Below are 9,463 nucleotides of genomic sequence, written 5' to 3'. Positions count from 1 at the left end.
GAAGCACCTCGACTATTAGAATATAACTTCAGTGTCGGTGCATCAGGTATTGTATCAGCCATCGGTCGGATTAAGGATACTAGATGGCCCAGACCCTTACAGACTGATCCAGCTCAGAGGAACCCTAATCAAATGTGCAAATAACATGGTACCCATGGTCATAGAACCGAAGATTGCAGACAACTGAGGGAGGAGGTAGCCTGCCTATTCAACAAGGGTCACTTTCGAGAATTCTTAAAGTAATCGGGCCAAGAACCACTTCAAAAATAGAGATTCAAACAGGAAGAACGAGCAGGAAGATCCATAGAACGTAATTCATATGATCGTTGGTGGGGTTGATATCCCTTAAGGACTGGTATTCAAATGCACCAAAGTGACGATCACGAGGGAAAAGTGAACTCGGGACTATTTACAAGAAGAAACCTTGTATTTCAACAACGAGGACACAGAAGGGATCGAACAACCTCACAACGATGCACTGGTAATATCTATCCTTATGAATAAAATTCAAGTTAAACGTGTGTTGATTGATCCAGGTAACTTCGTAAATATTATTCGATCAAGGGTTGTAGAACAACTCGGCCTCCAGGATCAGATCGTGCCCGCAACTCGGGTACTTAACGACTTCAACATGGCAAGAGAAACCACCAAAGGGGAAATCATTATACTAGTAAACGTGGCCGGGACTATCCAAGAAACAAAGTTCCATGTGATCGAAGGCGACATGAGGTACAACGCGCTGCTCGAAAGGCCGTGGATTCATAATATGAGAGCAGTGCCCTCGACGCTTCACAAAGTGTTGAAATTCCCAATATCGAAAGGAATCAAAACGGTGTACGGTAAACAACCTGCCACCAAGGAAATATTTGCAATCGATGAGGTAATACCGATATCGCGTTGTCATCAACAAAGGGATCGGAATCGAAGGGAAAAAAAGAAGTCAAATAGCAACCACAGTCGCCGGCCTCGGCCCGATCGGAGGAACAGGAAACCTTCGAGGATGATGATTATATGATACCTCGAACCTTCGTGATCTCCGATGATTCCGATGTAACAAAGTCAACAGTCGAAGAGCTGGAACACGTCATGCTGATCGAGCATCTGCCATCGAAAGGTATACTTGGGCACGGGGTTAACTCCCAAGCTCAGGAAAAACACATTCAATTCCTTTTAAATAACATGGATTGTTTTGCTTGGTCCCATTTAGATATGACAGGGATCCCGCCGGAGATCACTATGCATCGACTGAGCTTGGACCCGAAGTTCCGCCTGGTGAAACAGAAGATGAGACCTCCGTCCGAGGTAAAACACGCATTCATTAAGGACGAGGTAACAAAACTTCTCAATATAGGATCCATTCGGGAGGTAAAATATCCTGAATAGTTAGCAAACGTAGTTGTAGTCCTTAAAAAGGGAAACAAACTTAGAATGTGCGTAGACTATAAGGATTTAAACAAGGCATGCCCTAAAGATTACTTTCCTTTGCCAAATATCGATCGCATGATCGATACCACGGCCGGCCACGAGATCCTTAGTTTTCTCGATGCCTACTCCGGGTACAATCAAATACAGATGAACCCGGAGGATCAGGAAAAGACTTCGTTCATCACTAAGTACGGCACCTATTGTTATAATGTAATGTCGTTTGTACTAAAAATGCTGGTGCTACTTATCAACGCCTAGTAAATCGAATGTTCGAAGAACAAATAGGTAAATCAATGGAGGTTTATATTGATGATATGCTAATTACGTCCCTGCGAGCAGAGGACCATTTGAAACATTTGCAGAAAACCTTAGATATACTGAGAAAGTATAACATGAAGCTTAACCCGGAGAAATGTGCGTTCGAGGTCGGCTCGGGCAAGTTCCTCGGCTTTATGGTATAAAATCGGAGGATCGAAATCAACCCCGATAAAATTAAGGCGATCGAAGACATCATAGTTGTTGAAAATGTCAGGGTTGTACAAAGGTTAACAAGACGCATAGCCACCCTGGGTCGATATATTTCGAGGTCCTCAGATAGGAGCCACCGGTTCTTTTCACTGCATAAGAAAAAGAGCAATTTTGCATGGACTCCGGAATGTCAACAGGCTTTGGAGGAACTCAAACGATACCTCGAGTCCACCATTGCTTCACACCCTAAAGGCGGACGAGCGAATTTAATTGTACTTAGCAGTCTCGGATATAGCGGTAAGCGGAGTCTTAGTTCAAGAAGAGCAAAGTACGCAATTTCCTATCTATTATGTTAGTAGGACCTTAGGTGAAGCTAAAACCCGGTACACACACTTAGAAAAATTAGCACCTGCTTTAATAAGCGCCTCTAGGGAATTAAAACCATATTTTCAATGTCACCCAATTTGTGTTGTAACCACCTACCCAATTCACAATATTTTACACAAGCTCGAAATCTCTGGCCGATTGGCCAAATGGGCCATCGAGATCAGCGGGTACGATATCGAGTATCAACCCTGAACGGCCATCAAGTCTCAAATCTTGGCAGACTTCGTGGTCGACTTCATGCCAGCCCTCGTACCCGAGGTAGAAAAGAAACTATTATTAAAATCGGATACATCATCGGGGGTGTGGAACCTCTTCACGGACGGCGCTTCGAATGTGAAGGGGTCCGGGCTAGGCATTATTTTGAAGCCACCCACAGGTAATACGATTAGACAGTTTATCAAAACTTCTAAATTAACTAACAATGAGGCCGAGTATGAGGCCATGATTGCAGGTCTCGAGTTAGCTAAGAGCTTGGGAGCAGAGGTCGTCAAGGCCAAGTGCGACTCCCAACTTGTGGTAAATCAAGTCAACAGACCTTTCGAGGTTCGAGAAGATCGAATGCAAAGATACTTGGACAAATTGCAGGTGTCTCTACATCGATTTAAAGAATGGACCCTACAACACGTACCTCGAGAACAAAATAGCGAGGTCGAGGCCGTTGCAAATTTAGGGTCATCGATTCAAGATGATGAACTTAGCTCGGGGCTGTCATAGAACTTTCGAGGTCAGTGATCGAAGAAGGACACACCGAGATAAACTCCACAAGTCTAACCTGGGATTGGAGGAATAAGTACATCGAATACCTAAAGAACGGGAAGCTTTCATCGGATCCTAAAGAATAAAGGACTCTACACACTAAGGTCGCACGGTTCACTTTGGCCGAAGATGGAACATTGTATAGGAGTACGTTTGATGGACCGCTAGTAAAATATTTGGGACCAGGAGACACTGACTACGTTCTACGAGAAATTCACGAGGGCACTTGCGGAAACAATTCCAGTGCCGAGTCATTGGTTCACAAAGTTGTCAGAGCAGGATACTATTGGGCCGATATGGGAAAAGACACTAAAGAATTTGTTCGAAAATGCGACAAATGTCAAAGGTATGCGCCGATGATCCACCAGCCCGGAGAGCAACTCCACTCAGTCCTATCCACATGGCCGTTCAGGAAATGGGGGATGGATATCGTCGGCCCTCTACCATCGGCCCCAGGTAAAGCTAAATTCATTTTATTTATGACTGATAATTTTTCTAAGTGAGTTGAAGCACAGGCCTTCGAGAAAGTCAGAGAAAAAGAAGTTATAGACTTCATCTAGGATCACATTATATGCCGATTCGAAATGCCAGCCGGGATCGTATGCGACAATGGGAAGCAGTTCGTCGGCAGCAAAGTGAAGAAGTTCTTCGAGGATCACAAAATAAAAAGGATCCTATCAATACCGTATCATCCTAGTGGGAACGGACAGGCCGAGTCGACAAACAAGACCGTCATCCAAAATTTGAAGAAAAGATTGAACGAAGCCAAAGGAAAATGGAGAGAAGTATTGCCCGAGGTCCTTGGGCATATCGAACAACGTTGAAATCCAGTATGGGGGCAACACTGTTCTCTTTAGTCTACGGTGCTGAAGCTCTAATCCCGGTTGAAGTCGGGGAACCTAGCTTCAGGTTTCGATATGCAACGGAAGAGTCAAACCACGAGGCTATGAATACGAGCCTCGAATTGCTGGATGAAAGGAGGGAAGCCTCCCTCGTTCGAATGGACGCACAGAATCATCGAATCAAGAGGTATTACAACCGAAGAGCCAATCTTTGACACTTTAAAATCGGGGACTTGGTTCTGAGAAAGGTCACCATTAATACTCGGGATCCAAACGAAGGAAAACTTGGCCCGAACTGGGAAGGACCGTATCAAGTCCTCGATATCATCGGAAAAGAATCCTACAAACTTGGCACGATAAACGACGAGCAATTACCAAACAATTGGAACATATCACTCCTCAAACAATATTACTGCTAAGGTACGACCTTCTCCATTTTCATTTATATTTTATGCTAACCAATTGCAGGTGTCCGATCGAAGACATCGAGGAACTCTTCAACACAAAGTCCTTAGGTTTTAAAGCACGCGTTGAACTCTTTTTCCCTTAGATCGATTTTTGTCCCAAATGGGTTTTTCCAGCGAGGTTTTTAATGAGGTAACCATTGTTTGTGCTACCTTGGGGCAATTCAACAATATCTGAGATTTCTTCACAATCAACCTCGAATACTGGGGGGCATGACCCTCGGATGTCAACTTTGTTACAAGGAAGATACTTCGTGTCGATTTGGTCTCGATAGGTAAAATTTTGTAAGGGCCAAACGGTCAAACGAACCGTGCCCATGTAGATTACTCGAGCCCTAAAAGAAAACATGTACGCATGTATAATCTATCAAAAAAAGGTATTTTCCTTGCCAAATATTTCATGCCTTAGAGAAATTTTCACTTTACAATTTCTTATTTTTGGTCTGTTGTGGAAACAGGCTTAAGGGCTGATCACAACCGAAGTTCAAACAACTTATCCCGTACTCGGGGACTGCCGTCCAAAAAATCGATGTAATCGAACTACTAAAATCTCGAGATCATAAGACCTTTAAAAAGTCAACCCTCGTTTTTACAGGCCACGGCCAACCCACTCGGGGACTGACACTTCGAACAAGTTCAAAGTATAACCGGGAAACAAACCCAAGAGGAAAATCCCAAGATAAAGGCTACGGCCAAACTGATACGGTTCGGAGACGTTCAGATTTCGTAATAAAACAGGCCTTCAAATATTTTTGTAAAACCGATTTAAAAGGATACCCTCGGCAAATTCATAAAGGGTTTCGATCACATCAACTCTCCAAAACCCTAAGGGGTACCGAATTGTTCAAACTACTGAATGAGCTTATTTCACACTAAGGCGTAATGAAACAAATGGTTTCGATAACACTAACCCTCATGCTAAGGCATAACAAATTTTTACATGATAAACTTTCTAAGCCGAAAAGGGTGAAAAGCCATTCTTTTTTAAGGCCATATCGGCCTAATTCAAGAGCCTAAGGGCCATTTTATTTTTGAGTTCGAGAAGTCAACCTCACTCAACTAAAACCTAAGGGTCATCCCACTTCAAGTTCGGCCAAGTACTCACTCGATCGCAAAGACTACATGGTCCGACTTCGACTAAAATTGCCTAAGCCTTGTACTCATGAATAAGGCATGAACGAAACAGAATTTTGACAAGGCAGAAATTGAAATAAAGACAAATCAGAAAGCAAAGAGATCTTTTATACATATGAAAAAATTTACAAGGACCGATCAGGGTCCTGCACAAAAATTCAAAAAATAAAAATCGTAAGTGCCTAATTTTCCTCGGGAGCTACATCCTCGCCATCGGGATCTCCTCCGCTCTCAGATCCACTCACACTCCCGGAATCATCATCATCAGAAGAGAGCAACGCTTTGGCTTCAGCCTCAAGCTCTTTCGCATTCTCGATCTCGATAACAAGGTTAAAGCCACGAGCATGAATCTCCTCAAGAGTCTCTCTTCGAGACTGGGCTTTGGCATGCTCGGCAACCCAGTATGCTCGAGCCTGATCAGCATCGGAAACTTCTTTCGCTCGAGCTTGAGCAGCCTCGGCGTCAGATTGGTAGACAATCGCGATTACCTCAGCATCGGCCTTAATTGTCTCAGCTTCAGATTTCACCACTACAATCTCCGTGTCCAACCGAGCCTATAGCTCCTCAATTTTCTTGGCTTGTTCCAAGCTCTTCTCTTTCAAGCCATGGAGTTGGCTTTCGGTTGAGGATAATTGAGCTCAAGCTACCTCTTTCTCCGAGGCAAGGCGATCCATCTTTTGCTTCCACATTGAAGTCTCTATCTTCACCTCATCTACCTCTCCACGGAGTTGCACGATTGTTTCATGCAGCCGCTGGACCTGTGAGATCGAATCATTAGCCATCAATCCAAAACTGAGGCCATAAGCATCTAAGACTTTATTTACCTGCTCGGTCAGTTCACTTTGTTCTTTCTGGGCCACAGACAACTCAGCTCGGAGACCTTTGATTTCTTTTTCTTTTTGCTCACCAAGAAGCTTGAGAGAGTTTTTCTCCTCGGTAAGCCCTCAAATTTCAGCTTCGTATCGGCTCAACTCTCTTTGAGACTTGAAGAAAGCCTCATGATGAAGTAAAGAGGCCTACACAGGTAGAAAGTAAAAAAATTAGGCAAAGAGAGAAAAACACAAGTATGAAGACCAGCGTCAACAAAAAAGGATAGGGCTTACCCGATTCAAAGCTTGCTGGGCCTCGTTGAAGAGGCATGGTGCTTCCACCTCGTCCATCAGAGCTTGATCCTCCTCGGTGAGCAGACCTTAAAGATAACTGGCCACCCCTACGGGGGCGGCAAAAACTCGTGCATGTTCCGGGACCATAATAATGATGGTATGTTTGCACTCAGGATTGATACTGGGGGCTGGGAACTGGCTGGTCAATCTGAAACTCGAGGAAGTTCCGCCCAAGCTCCTCCTCGATACGTCAAAGTCATTCAAACAGGCGACATCATCGACCCCGACAAAACAACTTTGGAAAAGGTCCTCCCCTCCGAAGGCTCCTTCTACCTGAGGGGCCTTCATAGCCTGAGCCTCCCGAACTTCCCCTTCCGAGAATGAAGGAAGCGGCGGGGAGTCCCCAATTTCTATTTCCCCAAGTGAATCACTTGGGGCGTTCTCTTCATTTCGAAGGGCCTCGGAGCCGGCCCCTTCGGACATACTTGCCGATTTTTCATCTCGGTGGGAGGCATCTTCAGTATCCAACAGCTCGGGGACTCTACCCGGGTCCTCTTTCGAGACCCCCTCAGTTTGAGGCTGAATTTCTCCAACCCTCACCGACTTAGAGGCCTTTGGGGCCTCGGTGCTCCTTTTCACTCGGGCCACCAGCTCGGAGTTGTCGTCCTCGTTTTCTTCTTCTTCATTTTTAGCCGCTGAACTACCTCTGCAGGCAGGACGGCGGTGTCTTTCTTCGGCTTACGAGCCTTACTTTTTTGGGCTTTGGTTCCTCAGAGGTTGAGACCCTTTTCCTCTTTTTATCCTTCGCCGGTTTTGGGGCCGAGGGCGACACTTCTTCCTCCCCTGACGGGGGCCTCATGACAGCATTTTCTCCGAGGCCTGTATGGAAGGAAATGAAGTGAGTATGGAAAGAAACATTTCAGAATTGATCATCTAATACGTGAAAAGGGGCTTACCATAATTTTTGGCCTCCCATCGACCCCTTGCCAAATCGCGCCATGAGCGCTCAGCATACGAAAAGGTTGAAGCAAATTTCCAAACACAGCTCTTGAGGTTAGGAATTGCACCGGGCATCCAAGAGACCGCTACATCATAGGAAAGGATATCGATGAGAAAAAGCAAAGGAAACAAAACAATAAATGGAAGTTGTAGGTGGGATTATATTTACGCTTCATATTTCATTTCTCGGGAAATGGCATCTTCTCTTCTCGGCGGGATTAGGTCGGAAGTCTTCACTCGAACAAACCGGCCCATCCATCCTCGATCCTTGTCCTCGTCTATGCTCGAGAACAGCACCTTGGTAGCCCGACGTTGAAACCTTATAGACCCACCTCGATAAAGACGGGGTTGTACAGCCTGATAAGATGGTCGAGGGTGAAAGACATCCCTTCGACTTTGCTCGCAAAGAATTGGAACAGAATGATAATCCGCCAAAATGAGGGGTGGATCTGACCTAGGGTTATTTGGTATTGGCGGTAAACATCGATGATGACGGGATCGATAGGGCCCAGCGTGAAAGGGTAAGTGTAAACACTCAGAAACCCTTTCACATGGGTGGTGATGTCTTCTTCGAGGGCCGGAATCACCACCTCCTTATCTTCCCAATGACAGTCTTTCTTCACCTGCTCAAGGTCACCCTCAATTATCGAGCATATATATCTCGACATTGGCTCGCATTAACCAGGGACCGACGGAGATTTCTTGACTTTGAAGTCGGAAGTGAGTTCCCACCCCCGGGAACACACTCCTCAAGGCGTGGCTCCACCGTGTTTTATCTTCGGCCGACCGCGATGAGGAAGCTTTTTCCTTTTGAGGAACAATCTTTGACGTTTTTGCCATTTTTTGTATAAGTTTAAAGAAAGAAAAAAAGAGTAAGACCTTGTGTTTTGAGGGAAGGTTGATAATGAAACCTGGAGATTTTGAAGAAATAAAGAGCTTAAGAGATATAAAAAGCTTAAGGTATTGGAAGGAAGTGAAAGTAAAGATTGAATCAATGAGAGAAGCGGTCTATTTAAAGCGATTCATGGCGACGGTTCAAAGGCACTAGTGGCCGACCACCAACTGACGCTCATTAATGACTCTGGGAGTTGTACTGACGGGACATTTCAATCACTTCCTCCGCTTACATCACGAGGATGACGTCATAACATATCGGGGTACAAAATCGAAGGCTCAATTCGTTTATTCTCATTACATTTCAAGAAACAAGGGGACTATCTGTATACGGTTAAAACTGGGCCTACCCGATTTTACTATTTGATCGAGACCAGGGAGTTGCATCAGGGTTTAGCCTCGTAGTGGAGCAGATCAAAATGACGAAGACAAGGTATCGAGTTTGAGAAATGAAGTACCTGCCGAGATCGAGGCCGGCAATGATCGAGACCAAATAGGACAGACTTCGAGCAAAGCGCAATAACAGGTTAGGGAGATATCCGTGACTGGTCGAAGATCATGGCGGGAATCTCGGAACGGATCAAATCAAAGGCAGTTGTTTAGGCTAATCATAGGATTTATTTCCGTAATTAGAATTGTACCATAGATAGGATTCTTCTACTATATAGAGAGGGTCCTAATCATTTTGTAAGCACTTACACTTTGAGATATCACAACAATATAACGCCTTCTCTATAGTTTCTATTCTTGTTCATTAGCTTGTTATATTTTAACTGTTCTTGCACAAATTAGTTCGAGGGTATTCAAGACCGAGGGCTGAATTCTGTTCAAACACTGATTTGCTTCATATTATTGTTAATTTCTATTATTACTCTTTGCATTTATCAATTGGTATTAGGTGAAATTACGTATCCGTAAAACCACATTATAAGTTTAATTGTCATCCAATTTTAAGGGTAAACAATCGTGTAATTATTTGGTGAAAGGGACT

Source organism: Nicotiana attenuata, unplaced genomic scaffold, assembly GCF_001879085.1.
Source record: "Nicotiana attenuata strain UT unplaced genomic scaffold, NIATTr2, whole genome shotgun sequence".
NCBI lineage: Eukaryota > Viridiplantae > Streptophyta > Magnoliopsida > Solanales > Solanaceae > Nicotiana > Nicotiana attenuata.
The sequence above is the reverse complement of the archived record's forward strand: the minus strand, read 5'-3'. Positions refer to the sequence as shown.